Here is a 14740-nt window from a genome sequence, read left to right as displayed (position 1 = left end):
CCGGAACTCTGGGTTATATTGCTTATATAGGGTATTCTCGCACGAAAAATTCAAAAAATGGGAGTTTCCAGGTTGGGAGACGTCTAATTGGTTACCTTCTGTGGAAGGGTTAGGTGTTGGATTCTGATTGGTTTTCATTTCCCGGGCTTAATTCAGATTTCCCAGGCAGGTCATAAGTCCTGAAAGTCAGGAGATCCTGATCTGGGATCTGATTGGCTCACAGGTGGTGGGGTGAGGTCAGGGGATTTCCAAAGACTCTTTCCTCAGAACTCTAAAATGGAGTCCTTTTTAACAAAATGGGGTGGCTTAGGTTCTTCAGATGGACGTATTAGTTGTTTCCAAATTTTGTCTACTTAAAGCTACTATGAACATTCTTGTAATTTATCATTTAATTTTAAGGTGTATTTTATCATACGGAAAATTTTCATTTTTATGTATCAACTATGTTGAGATTTTTTTCTCTTGGAATTAGATCTTGCTTAGGCTACAGATTTCCCTCTCTCCTCAACTGAAAATATTCTTTCCCTTGTTCTTCTAATACTTTTGTAGTTTATTTTTACTTTTTAATCTTTGGTTCATCTAGAGTTTTTTAAGTATATAGTAACAAGTAGAGATCAGACTCTCTATTTTCCCAAATGGATTGTTGCACCAACACTATTCTTGCCCTACAGTTATTCTTGCCCCCTGGTGGTTTAGTGGTTAAGACTCCATGCTTCCACTACAGGGGGCACAGCTTCAATTCCTGTTCAGGGAACTAAGATCTACATGCAGTGTGGTATGGCCAAAATAAATAAATAACAAATTTTTAAAAAAGAAATATCACCACTATATAATCTCAGTTTCCAGAATTATATGGTCTTATTTCTAGACTCCATTTTGTCATTCAATTTGTCTATTCCTACATCAATACTGTACTGTTTGAGTTAGTTTTGATATTTTTTAAGAATTACTCATTGTTTTTAATAAAAAATTTGGTCAGAAAATTTTTGAATTGAAATATAGTTGATTTATGTTAGTTTCAGGGTAGGTATACAACAAGGTGATTCAGATATATATTTTTTTTTTCAGATTATTTTCCATTATAAGTTACAAGATAGTGAATATAGTCCCCTGTGCTATCCAGTAAATCCTTGTTGTTTATCTTTTTTGCATGCAGTAGTTTCTGTCTGTTAATCCCAGACTTCTAATTTATCCCTTCCCCTCCCTTTCCCCTTTGGTAACTGTAAGTTTGTTTTCTATGTCTGTGAGTCTGTTTCTGTTTTATATACATAGCTTCCTGCATTTCTAAAAATAGACTGGGAAATCAGCATGTCAAGTTCTCTTTAAAATTTTCTTGGAATAGTAAATGACATTTCATTGAATTTATAGATTAACTTCAAAACATTTTTACAAAATCAGATCTGGCCAGCCAGGTATATATATGTCTCTCCACTTTTATTGTTTTTAGCTAAATGTTTTAAATAGGTGACATATCCACAAGATAAAATATATATATAATGAAATATAACTCTGTGTCCCAACCCCCTCCACAGAAGCAACCACTGCCATTAATTTCTTTTTATATCTTTCTAGAGATATTCTGCTGTCCATGGGGTCGCAAAGAGTCGGACACAACTGAGTGACTGAACTGACTCACAAAGAGATATTCTTTGCCTAGTCAAGCAAAAATTTTATGTGTAAAAATCACGTTAGGTATAATCAGCGGTCAGAAATTATTGTCATTACAAGCAGATTCAGCTTTTGTGGGGCTTGGAGTGAAAATTATTTTGGAAGCCTTGTGTAAGAAAATGAATAGTTATTTACAATGAGAAGATTAAACAGAACAAATTATAGTTGTTTTTTTTTTAAGAAATAAATGCTGTAAACCACACAAAATTCCAGAAAAATAGCATTACTTTTTGACTATTACACTTATGTCATATTTATTTTGGCTGTATTTTATTTGATTGTCTCCTCTTAGGACAGTGATTTTTCTTTTAAGATCATTTTCTATGAGAATAGAAAGTTAAGTAGGGTTTTTTTGCTCTTTAGGATGTGTAACATGAATATGTCTGAACCTTTGTGTCTTTGTTGGGTCATGTTAGTATACTGGGCAGAAGGAATATTCTGGAATCCATTCTATACTGAGACAACTTATGTTTACATGGATGTTTTGGCAAATCACAGAAATACATCATCCCACTAAACCAGCCAAAGGTGTATGTAGTTCAGTTTCCTCTTGGCTTCCCTTGAGTTCAGAGGTGCCATCAGCCACTCTACCATTACCCAGCATGTTTAGTGGCGGTGTTCAGTTGCTCAGTTGTATTCAACTCTTTGCAACCCCATGGACTGCAGCACACCAGGCTTCCCCATCCTTCACTGTCTCCCGGAGCTTGCTCAAACTCATGTCCATTGAGTTGGGATGCCATCCAGCCATCTCATCCTCTGTCATCCCCTTCTCCTTCCGCTTTCAATCTTTCCCAGCATCAAGGTCTTTTCCAAGGAGTCAGCTCTTCGCATCATGAGGCCAAAGTATTAGAGCTTCAGCATCAGCATCAGTCCTTCCAATGAATATTCAGGGTTGATTTCTTTTAGAATTAACTGGTTGGATCTCCTTGCAGTCCAAGGGACTCTCAAGAGTCTTCTCCAACACCACAGTTCAAAAGCATCAATTCTTCAGCACTCAGCCGCCTTTGTCGTCCAGCTCTCACATCCATACGTGACTACTGGAAAAACCATAGCCTTGACTAGATGGACCTTTGTTGGCAAAGTAATGTCTCTGCTTTTTAACATGCTGCCTAGGTTGCTCATAGCTTTTCTTTTCTTTTTTTTAAATTTTTAGTTTTACTTTATTTTGCTTTACAATACTGTATTGGTTTTGCCATACATTGACATGAATCAGCCACGGGTGTACATGAGTTCCCAATCCTGAACCCACCTCCCACGCCATATCATCTCTGGATCATCCCTGTGCACCAGCCCCAAGCATCCTGTATCCTGTATCGAACATAGACTGGCGATTCATTTCTCACATGATAGTATACATGTTTCAGTGCCATTCTCCCAAATCATCCTACCCTCTCCCTCTCCCTCAGAGTCCAAAAGTCCGTTCTAAACATCTGTGTCTCTTTTGCTGTCTCGCATACAGGGTTATTGTTACCATCTTTCTAAATTCCATATATATGTGTTAGTATACTGTACTGGTGTTTTTCTTTCTGGCTTACTTCACTCTGTATAATAGGCTCCAGTTTCATCCACCTCATTAGAACTGATTCAAATGTATTCCTTTTAATGGCTGAGTAATACTCCATTGTGTATATGTACCACAACTTTCTTATCCATTCATCTGCTGATGAACATCTAAGTTGTTTCCGTGTCCTGGCTATTATAAACAGTGCTGCGATGAACATTGGGGTATATGTGTCTCTTTCAATTCTGGTTTCCTCAGTGTGTATGCCCATCAGTGGGATTGCTGGGTCATAAGGCAGTTGTATTTGCAATTTTTTAAGGAATCTCCACACTGTTCTCTGTAGTAGCTGTACTAGTTTGCATGGTCATAGCTTTTCTTCCAAGGAGCAAGTGTCTTTTAATTTCATGGCTGCAGTTACCATCTGCAGTGACTTGGGAGCCCAAGAAAATAAAGTATCTCATTGTTTCCACTGTTTCCCCCATCTGTTTGCTATGAAGTGATGGGACCGGATGCCATGATCTTAAGTTTTATGAATGTTGAGTTTTAAGCCAGCTTTTTTACTCCCCTTTTTTACCTTCATCTGCCATAAGGGTGGTGTCATCTACATATCTGAGGTTATTGGTATTTCTCCTGACAATCTTGTTTCTAGCTTGTGCTACATCCAGCCCAGCGTTTCTCATGATGTACTCTGCATATAACTTAAATAAGCAAGGTGACAATATACAGCCTTGGTACTCCTTTCCCAATTTGGAACCAGTCTGTTTTTCCATGTCCAGTTCTAATTGTTACTTCTTGACCTGCATACAGGTGTCTCAGGAGGCAGGTGAGATGGCCTGGTATTCCCATCTCTTTAAGAATTTTCCACAGTTTGTTGTGATCCATACAGTCAAAGGCTTTAATGTAGTCACAGATGTAGAAGTAGATGTTTTTCTGGAATTCTTTTGCTTTTTTATGATCCATTGGATGTTGGCAATTTGATCTCTGGTTCTAAATCCAGCTTGAACATCTCGAAGTTCTCAGTTCATGTACTGTTGAAGCCTGGCTTGGAGAATTTTGAGCATTAGTTTGCCAGCATGTGAAATGTCTGCATTTGTGAAGTAGTTTAAACATTCTTTGGCATTGCTGTTCTTTGGGACTGGACTGAAAACTCATCTTTTCCAGTCCTGTGATGACTACTGAGTTTTCCAAATTTGCTGGCATATTGAATGCAGCACTTTCACAGCATCATCTATTAGGATTTGAAATAGGTCAGCTGTAATTCCATCGCCTCCACCAACTTTGTTCATAGTCATGCTTCCTAAGGCCCACTTGACTTGCACTCCAAGATATTTGACTCTAGGTAAGTGATCACACCATCGTGGTTATCTGGGTCATGAAGATCTTTTTTGTGTAGTTCTTCTCTGTATTCTTGCCACCTCTTTCTAGTATCTTCTGCTTCTATTAGGTCCATACCATTTCAGGAGTGTCTTAATGGTTTGTAGTTAAAATAGCTTACTAGTTAATGGTTCCAATCTTTTACTGCTAAAAACAGCCAGCAGAGAATACCCTCATGTCTATGTAAATATGTGAGTCTGTTTGTTAGATGTATCTCCCAAGGTGAAATGCTGGATTTTAAAGAGTATAACCAGCTTAGATTTTGCTTTATTATACTTTCTCTCTATGCTTTGTGTCAGTTTGTATTAATTCCAAGATATATGAAAATGTCCATTTCTTCTACTCTTATCAACCTAAGAGGTAAAAAATAGTATCTTAACATTTTTATTTGCTTATTTTTATACAAATGAGGTTTAACATCTTTTCATATATTTAGAAATTGTGTATTTCTTTATTTTACACTGTCCATTCACATCCTTTTCTCATCTTTTCACAAGACTGAGAACTTTTTACTTTATTAGAACTTTTATATATTAAAGAAATTAGACCTTTCTGTGCCCTCTCCCCCATCTTTTAATTTATGATAGTTCTTAATGATGCATATTGAAAAGCAGAGACATTACTTTGCCAACAAAGATCCGTCTAGTCAAGGCTCTGGTTTTTCCAGTGGTCATGTATGGATGTGAAGAAAGCTGAGCGCCGAAGAATTGATGCTTTTGAACTGTGGTGTTGGAGAAGACTCTTGAGAGTCCTGAGAGTCCCTTGGACTGCAAGGATATCCAACCAGTCCATTCTGAAGGAGATAAGCCCTGGGATTTCTTTGGAGGGAATGATGCTAAAGCTGAAACTCCAGTACTTTGGCCACCTCATGCGAAGAGTTGACTCATTGGAAAAGACTCTGATGCTGGGAGGGATTGGGGGCAGGAGGAGAAGGGGACGACAGAGGATGAGACGGCTGGATGGCATCACTGACTTGATGGACATGAGTTTGAGTGAACTCTGGGCGTTAGTGATGGATAGGGAGGCCTGGCGTGCTGCGATTCATGGGGTCGCAAAGAGTCGGACATGACTGAGCAACTGAACTGAACTGAATGATGCACAGTTTTATGTAGCACAGTATGTTTACCTTTTATGGTTTCTTGGTTTATGTCATACTTAGTCCTCCTTCCAAGATTATTTTTAAAAATCTCATGTTTTCTTTCTAGTCTCTTTATGGGTCTGTTTCTTTTTAACCATTAAATCTTAGATATGGGCTTTATTTTGGTATAAGGAATAAGGCTGGAATGCAGCATTATTCTTTTCTGAAGAGCTGCATCATTTCTAGGGTTATTTACTGAGTTAGGCATCTTTTCCTCCTGATTTAATGTGTCACTTTTATTATGAGAATTTCACATATGCCTGGGTGTTTATTGGTGGCTCCATGTGTTTGCACTTTCTTTTATGTTCTTTAGTAAAATTTTACAGTTATCTTCTTAAAGGTTTTTTACTTTCCTCATTAGGTGCATACCTATTTAATTGTTTTTGTCATTATTGTGAATTATATTTTTAAATTTATACATATATCTTATTGTATATGAGTGACATAGAAAAGGATGTTAAGCATTTATACTGCTAGGTTAAAATTTTATATTTAGTTCTAATAGCTTTTCAGTTTACTGTTTTGGCTTTAATTTTTCCTTTTTAAATTTTATAAGAAATACAGTACCACTGTTAAAGAGTCAAACCATGTTAACAACATAAATCTTCAATGTCCCATCCTCATTCCCACCCCCTTCCTCAGAAGTAACCTTCATCATCAGTTTAGTGTATATACCTCTAAACTGTCTTTAAAAAGCACTTACAGATGTGTCCATCTAGAAATATATAGTTTTTGTTAATAAATAGGACCATTCCATCCATCTGTGTTGCTCTACAAACTGCTTTTTGACATTGCTTTTGACAGTCTTTAGATTATTCCATGTTTGTACATGTCAGACTGCTCAGTGTTTAAATGCTCAAAGCAGTGCTTATTTATTAAACTTTTAACATACAGTTAAAATGTTAGAGATTTTGTAAAAATGCTGATAGTGAATCAGAGGGTTTAGGGTGGAGGACACAAATCCTGTGTTGCTAACAAGCTCCCAGATGATGCCAATGCTGTTGTTGGTCCCACATTTTGAATGGGAAGGCTATAACATATCCTTCAGCTAGGTGTACCATAGTTTAGTTATTATCCAGTTGATTAAATCATTGACGTTTCCCCTTGACTACAAATAGTATAACAGTACACACTGGCATTTTTCCATGAAAGGTTACTTGAATGTTCTGGTAGTCATTGCCATGGTGTACTTGTTTGGGCAAACAGATTTCTCCAACCTCACCCCTGTATCTATATTTTTCTTTTTTTAAATTGTACTAACTAGGCCCTCTAGTAGAATGTAAATTAGTCTTACTGATAACGGTTCTTTGATGGGAACATAAAACTTGTATAGCCTGTGGTAATATTTATAAAATTTTTAAATATGAAATCACCTTGACTAGCTATTCCTGCTAAGATTCTGTTCTCCTGAAGATCTTACACATGTGTACAAAGATCTGTATACAGAGATACATATTATCTGTAATGACAAATACCACAAAAAAGACAAATACCATATGAATCCACTTATATGAGGTACTTAGAGTAGTCAAATCATAGAGATGGACATTAGAATGGTGGTTACCAGGGACTTGTGGGAGGCCACAGAGTAGGGTGTTACTGTTTAATACATATAGAGTTTTCAGTTTTACAAAATGAAGAGTTCTGGAGATGAAGTGTGGTAATGGTTGCCCCAACTTATGAATGTGCTTAATACCACTGAATTGTGCACTTAAAAATGATTAGGATAGTTAATTTCATATTTTGCTTATTTTACCATTTTTTTTTAATTTGAGGGGGAAAGTATGTGGTAACAAGTTACTCTGCTTGTTTCCCAAGTTTCCCAGTTATCCTCCTATGCAATAACCACTGGACCAGTTTTCTGTGTATCCTTCTACGCATCACTGGTAGTTACATCTCTTCCCTTTGAATTCACATCTGTAAAACACTTGGTCATCTTCTCTTAAAATGTCATACCTTTTTCTTAACAGTTTGTTAAACACGTCTTTATTATCCCACTCACAGCATGCAGTGAAATGTCTTTGTAGCTTAGTAGTTGCTCATTTAAATACCTGTTTAATAATTGAGCAAACAAATGAATTTTGTGGTCCTGGAAGGCACAAGAATTGGGGAGTTCTCGTGTATATAGAAAGGTGGTGATGTGGGCAGTGTTCTCCTTTAGTGACTTCTCATCCAAGGTTCTCACACCTTAGCACGGTAGAGTAATCTGGGAAAACTTATTAAGATGATGATTCTGTGGCTGTTTGGAATTCTCAAGCATGTGTGGCGAAACCCAACAACCAACATTTTTCTGAGAATCTTGGCATTTCTCTGCACGTAGTCTATGATTCTCTCTTGGAGAAACATTGTCCTGAGTCATTTGTCCACTTATACAGTCCTGAAAGGAGAGAGCTTACAGATTGAGTTTAGCTGTTTTGGGAGCATGTCTAATATGTGTATAATACAAAGTGAAAATAATCAACCTTGAGGCCTCCATGCCTTCTCTGCGTAAACATGGCACACAGTTAATGTTCCTCATAATAATAGAGGGCTATCGTTCAAAGAATGCCTGTTCAGTCTTGTCAGGGAAGAGGAACCTACATTTAATAAAGATTTTTGTGAATTCTTCACACATAAAAAATCATGCTTATAGATGTTCATCCAATTTAAGAGCTTTAAGAACCCTAAGACCCCAAGTTTGAGAAACATTGCACTAGAAATAAATTCTACAAACACATAAGCCAGCTTATAAACATAAATGTGAGCACTGAAGTTATATGATTATTAAGATTTTATATTATCATAAACATTTAAAAGCACATTTTAAAACGTATGCAGAAAATTCACAGCAAAGAATAGATTTATTCATTTCTATTGGAGAAGCAGTGGTATAGAACATTAAATCCTTGAGAAACTTGAGAATGCTTGAAAAATTCTTATTCTCAACATGTAATATTTTGATAGTGCTGACTAATGGAATTTTTACAATTCAGGTAACCATTGATGTCAACAACTATTGAACAACAGCATTGAACACCTGTTATGGTTTAGGCCACTGAGGTTTCCATAGTAAATAAGGCAGTGATGGCCTAGGAATGGGGAAGAAAGGGCAGGGGGTGGGATGCTGTGGATCAAGAAAAGCTTCTTTAAGGGATTGTTTTTAAAAATCTGAAGGATGAGTACCTGTTAGCTAAGTTGAGAAGTAGGGTTAAGGAAATGCAATGCACCTGGCGTGGACGTGCAGGGAGAGGATAGAAATGTAATTTAAAGGCCGTGTGGCAACTCTGTCTTAACGTTGCTTCATAACTGGTTTCACCTGTTTCACCTGGAGATTAAGGGAAACATTTACCTTCCTTGGAACAAGAAGCTTTCTCAAGAAGTATTAAGGGTTCTAATGTATTTTTGTTCCATTAGTTGAGCCAGTACTTATAACGTATTTATGATTAGACTGTCAGACAATATCCATGAAGGGATTTCAGGCTGTTAAAAATGCTTGGGCTTTATTTGTTGGGTTTTCTTTAAGGACTTACATGTAATTTTGTGAATTATAGAAAAGAAACTTAAAAACAGCAAGTGTGTGGTTTAACATAAAATGGGCAAAATTGATTTGTTTCTCTATGTAAAGTACTTTTTTAAGAATTTCAGTACTTAAGCGTTTAAAATCAAACAATAGAAACTCCAACATTTCAGAGCTAATGTAAACGAAAACTGGTACATCTTCTAAATAATCAAGTAACCTTGAAACATTGGTGTTGGCCCTGTATTGTTTTCTGTTTGAATTGAGTGGCAATTTCTAGCATTATATAACACTGATGTGATTCACTGATGTTTCCAGTAAGGGAATTTTGCAAGTATAATATGTTTTAGTATTAGGTTCTACTTGTGCATTTAGCAATTAAAATTATTCGTGTAATGATGATGGCATTAGAAGGGATAGGGAACTGTCAAAGAGAATTTGAAGGTTAATTATCTCGTTGGTAACGAAATGCATAATCTTCCATTACAATGCTTATTTTCTTATGGTAATTGACTCATTTGCTCTCTGGTTATCAATTTAACTTCCCAACCACAAACATCTGCTCTTACATTGTGTTTAATTGGGGTGAATTCTATCTACAGAGAAGTTAAGATCCAGAGAACGTTTTAAAGGTATTATTTTATGATTCACGAAAGGGAAAAGTAAATGATGAATGGAACATTGTGTGTGATGATTTTTTCTAATTGTCTTCGAAAGTCTGCTTACTAAAAATGCATACTAAAATTATATTAATTGGATTTTCTTTTGAAGAGAATGTTGCTGTTTTCCAGAATTATGTACTCTGCCTTAAGGGGAGTCTCAGTCCTTTAGACTTAAGGAATATGTCAATTCCTCAGAAACGGTACCATAGGGGTTAAAGACTGAAGGCTTTGAACGTAGAAAAGATAATTTCGTGTGTAATTATTTAATCCAAAGAAGAGGGATGGATACAAATTGTATGTGACTATTTGCTTATAATTTTTTAAGTGGAAGGGTAAATCATTTTCTAAAAATGTTCATGGTTACCAATATAGGTGAAGAGAGGGAAAAGGGTAGAGAAAACAGGGTAGAAGCAAGACCTGTTGGAATATACCTTTTTTTTTTTTTAAAATTGCCAGAAAGGAGAAGCAAAATGAAACAAATGACTCTAAATGTGTAACTACTTGGTAGTATAGCCACACAGAAAGTTAAAATTCCAAGTGAAAGTAACTGTTTCAAATAAATGTAACATAGTAAGTGGACAATAAACACCTAGCAGAATATGCACAAGGACAAACCTCCCAAAATCCTCAACTTTTTTCTCTTGATGGAAATGTTGGTACTGTTATTCTGAGTCTGCTGGGTGTAAGATAAAGCATATAAGGAATTAAGTTGGCATCACTGAGAACAGAAATTTTTTGCATGAGAGAAAGGAAATAGAGATGTAAAATGAATAGATTCCAGTTAAAACCTATAGTCCCAAACTTAATTGGAGATAATAAAATGAAATCATAATTTTATATTTAAAAAGTACAGATTTCCTGGCTTTATCCGCAAATAGGGCCTAAAATCAGTGACCAGAAGATACTAAAGACCACTCGGGTCATGTCAAAAAGGACTCAGGAAATTCCAGTGGATCTTCTTTTGGTCAAAGATGGGGTAGTATGAAAATGAAAAGAGGGTTAACTTTAGTGGATTGAAACAAACCAATATATTTTAATTCACAAACCCATAATAATACTTTTAAAAAGCCTTCACTGATCACATTTGGGATGTGATATTAGAGAACCAGATCATTGTTTTGAAAATTGGTAAGCACAGGAAAAGAATCAAGCATTATCCTGTTCTTTCAATAGGTGTTATGCTTAAGGGTAACCAAATAATTGATGAGGAGAATCATAGAAAGGAAGATTCAGCATTGTAAAGGTGTTAAGTTGCTGCAAATTCAGCTCATTCTCTTTGTAGAAGGAATGATAGAATGAGTAGTACTGTTTTGCAACTCCTTTTGTGATTATCAAAGGCTTTTAACATCACGAGAGGCACAGTCACACATTATGAACCCTCCTGATGGAAGGACAGGGCACTGCCTATGAAGTGGTCTCTTACAAAGAAGAATGGATTTGGAGCTGAGAGACCATGAATTGGTAACTGGCATAATGTGAAAAGCTCTTAAAAATAGATAAGAAAATTGTGAATACTCTAACTGAAAAAATAGCAGAGTACGTGTGTAGATAATTCACAGAAGGATAAATACAGGTGACTAACCAATGTTTAGAGGTCAACCCTAAATATTCACTGAAAGGACTGATGCTGAAGCTGAATTTTGGTCATCTGATGCGAACACTTGGTCATCTGATGTGAGAAGTTGGCTTAAAACTCAACATTCAAAAAACTAAGATCATGGCATCCAGTCCTGTTACTTCATGGCCAATAGACGGGGAAACAATGGAAACAGTGAGAGACTTTAGTTTGGGGCTCCAAAATCATTGCAGATGGTTACTGCAGCCATGAAATTAAAAGATGCTTGCTCCTTAGAAGAAAAGCTATGACCAGTCTAGACAGCATGTTAAAAAGCAGAGACATTACTTTGCCAACAAAGGTCTGTCTAGTCAAAGCTGTGGTTTTTCCAGCAGTCATATATGGATGTGAGAGTTGGACTATAAAGAAAGCTGAGTGCCAAAGAATTGATGCTTTTGAACTGTGGTGTTGGAGAAGACTCTTGAGAGTCCCTTGGACTGCAAGGAGATCAAACCAGTCAATTGTAAAGGAAATCATTCCTGAATATTCATTGGAAGTTCAGATGCTGAAGCTAAAACTCCAATACTTTGGTCACTTGATGTGAAGAACTGACTCCTTGGAAAAGACCCTGATGCTGGGAAAGATTGAAGGCAGGAAGAGAAGGGGACAACAGAAGATGAGATGGCTGGACAGCATCACTGATGCAATGAAAATGAACTTGGGCAAACTCTGGGAGGTGGTGAAGGACAGGGAGGCCTGGCGTGCTGCAGTCCATGGGGTCACAAACAGTCAGACACCACTGGACTACTGAACAACAACAATAACCAATGTTTGAAAAGAGTTAAATTCACTATTAATAGGTTTCCCTGACTTCATCTAGTTGTGCAGACTTTATTTTCTTGATTGTGTTACTATGTTACTTCTTAATATTATATACATTCTTACCTTCCTTGGCTTCTACTGCTTACTTGGGATTCTGCCTGCTCTGTATACTCTTACTCTTCATTTACTCAAATTATAAAGCTAGTCTCTGACTTCTTCCCAGGACCTGAACCTATCTAGTCAGTGCAGTAGATTAAAAAAATGAAAAAAGAGAAAAGAAGATCAGAAAGAAAGAAATAAAACTGTCTCTATTCACAGGCAACATGGCCTATATAGATAATCCCAGAATTATCTATAAAAAGCTGCTGAAACTAATGAATATGTTAGGCATAACCATGGGATAAAAGGTCAATATGCATAAATCAATTTCATCTCCCAATACTAAGTGAACAATTAGAAACTAAAAAAAAAAAGTACGTGCCACTTACAGTAGCATCAAAGTTTTTGAAATACTTAGGGATACACATAACAAAGTGTGAACAAAATTTGTATATTGAAATATGTAAAACATTGATGAGAGAAACCAAAGGTCTAAATAATGGAGTGAGAAACCATGTTCATAGAAAGGAACACTCAGTGTTATTAAGGTGTTAAATTGCTGCAGATTCACCCCAATCACAATCAGAATTCCAGCAGGCTGAGCACATTTTAGCCCAGCTGTTTTGTTTTTTTTTTTCTTTAATGCTGCTGTTGTCATTATTTGATGTAGGGAATTCCTTGTCATTTGGAACTTCAAACAGAAGTTTGTAAGTTCCACTTGTCATGTGTGTTGTAGGAATAGGAAATTACGGCATTATGTAGGAAGCTGGACTAGATCTACTTTTACCCTTTAAATACAAAATCTTACTTGAATCTTGTTCTTTTTAAGCCAATAATTTACAACTTTGGGTTAAGGGGAAAGGGAGATACTGGAGTTATCAAGCTTTTCCAGATATATCTAACTCGTCCCCAAAGATTCTGTCTCTACCTCTCACCCTTAAAAACCATTTCATGTAATAAAGAGTGTTACTAATGGAAGTGTGTGTGTTGCAGTGAGGGAACTATTTAAGGCCTCTAATGTGACATTAGAGGAAAACATCTACTTCTGCTTTATTGACTACACCAAAGCCTTTGACTGTGTGGATCACAACAAACTGTGGAAAATTCTGAAAGAGATGGGAATACCAGACCACCTTACCTGGCTCCTGAGAAATCTATATGCAGGTCAAGAAGCAACAGTTAGAACCAGACATGGAATAGCAGACTGGTTCCAAATTGGGAAATGAGTAAGTCAAGGCTGTATATTGTTACCCTGCTTATTTGACTTATATGCAGAGTACATCATGTGAAATGCCAGGCTGGATGAAGCACAGACTGGAATCAAGATTGCTGGGAGAAATATCAATAACCTCAGATACTCAGATGACACCACTCTTATGGCAGAAAGTGAAGAAGAACTAAGGAACCTCTTGATGAAAGTGAAAGAGGAGAGGGAAAAATCTGGGTTAAAACTCAGCATTTAGAAACTAAGATCACGGCATCTGGTCCCATCACTTCATGGTAAATAGATGAGGAAACAATGGAAACAGTGAGAGACTTTATTTTTTGGGCTCTAAAATCACTGCAGATGGTGACTTCAGCCATGAAATTAAAAGATACTTGGCTTCTTGGAAGAAAAGTTTTGACCAACCGAGACAGCATATTAAAAAGCAGAGACATTACTTTGCCAACAAAGGTCCATCTAGTCAAACCTGTGGTTTTTCCAGCAGTCATATATGGATGTGAGAGTTGGACTGTGAAGAAAGCTGAGTGCTGAAGAATTGATGCTTTTGTACTGTGGTGTTGGAGAAGACTCTTGAGAGTCCCTTGGACTGCAAGGAGATCCAACCAGTCCACCCTAAAGGAAATCAGTCCTGGATATTCATTGGAAGGACTGATGCTGAAGCTGAAACTCCAATACTTTGGCCACCTGATGTGAAGAACTGACTCCTTGAAAAAGACCCTAATTCTGGGAAAGATTGAAAGCAGGAGAATAAGGGAACGACAGAGGATGAAATGGCTGGATGGCATCACCGACTCGATGGAAATGAGTTTGAGTAAGCTCCGGGAGTTGGTGATGGACAGGGAGGCCTGGCATACTGCAGTCCATGGGGTTGCAGAGAGTTGGACACAACTGAGCAACTGAACTGAACTGAATGTGACATTTATATTTCTTTGGAGGGTGGGTTACTCATCAATCTGACTGAAAAGGAAGATAATGTCAGTTTTATCAACTCTTTTTGAATTGTAATCGTGGCTCTTCCAGAATGGTTTAAATCTTAAGGAAATAGACTTTCATATTCATTTTTAAAGACAGCTTAGAACTTTCCAGTTTTTCAGTACAGTCAGCTTAGTAAATATTTCTCAACAGAGAAACTCAGAATTATCATTATAATTATTCTGCCAGTTAAGTAGACCAGAATATCAATTTTTAAACATATGTTCC

At 36.8% G+C, this 14740-nt stretch overlaps 1 protein-coding gene across 4 annotated transcripts in view; it reads left to right on the top strand.

The window, feature by feature from the left end:
* The window catches only part of NEO1 (neogenin 1), a 232601-nt gene that overhangs the window by 112981 nt on the left and 104880 nt on the right, over positions 1 to 14740 (top strand). The window lies entirely within an intron of this gene.

This window comes from Capricornis sumatraensis, chromosome 2, assembly GCF_032405125.1.
Source record: "Capricornis sumatraensis isolate serow.1 chromosome 2, serow.2, whole genome shotgun sequence".
NCBI lineage: Eukaryota > Metazoa > Chordata > Mammalia > Artiodactyla > Bovidae > Capricornis > Capricornis sumatraensis.
The sequence above is the reverse complement of the archived record's forward strand: the minus strand, read 5'-3'. Positions and strand labels throughout refer to the sequence as shown.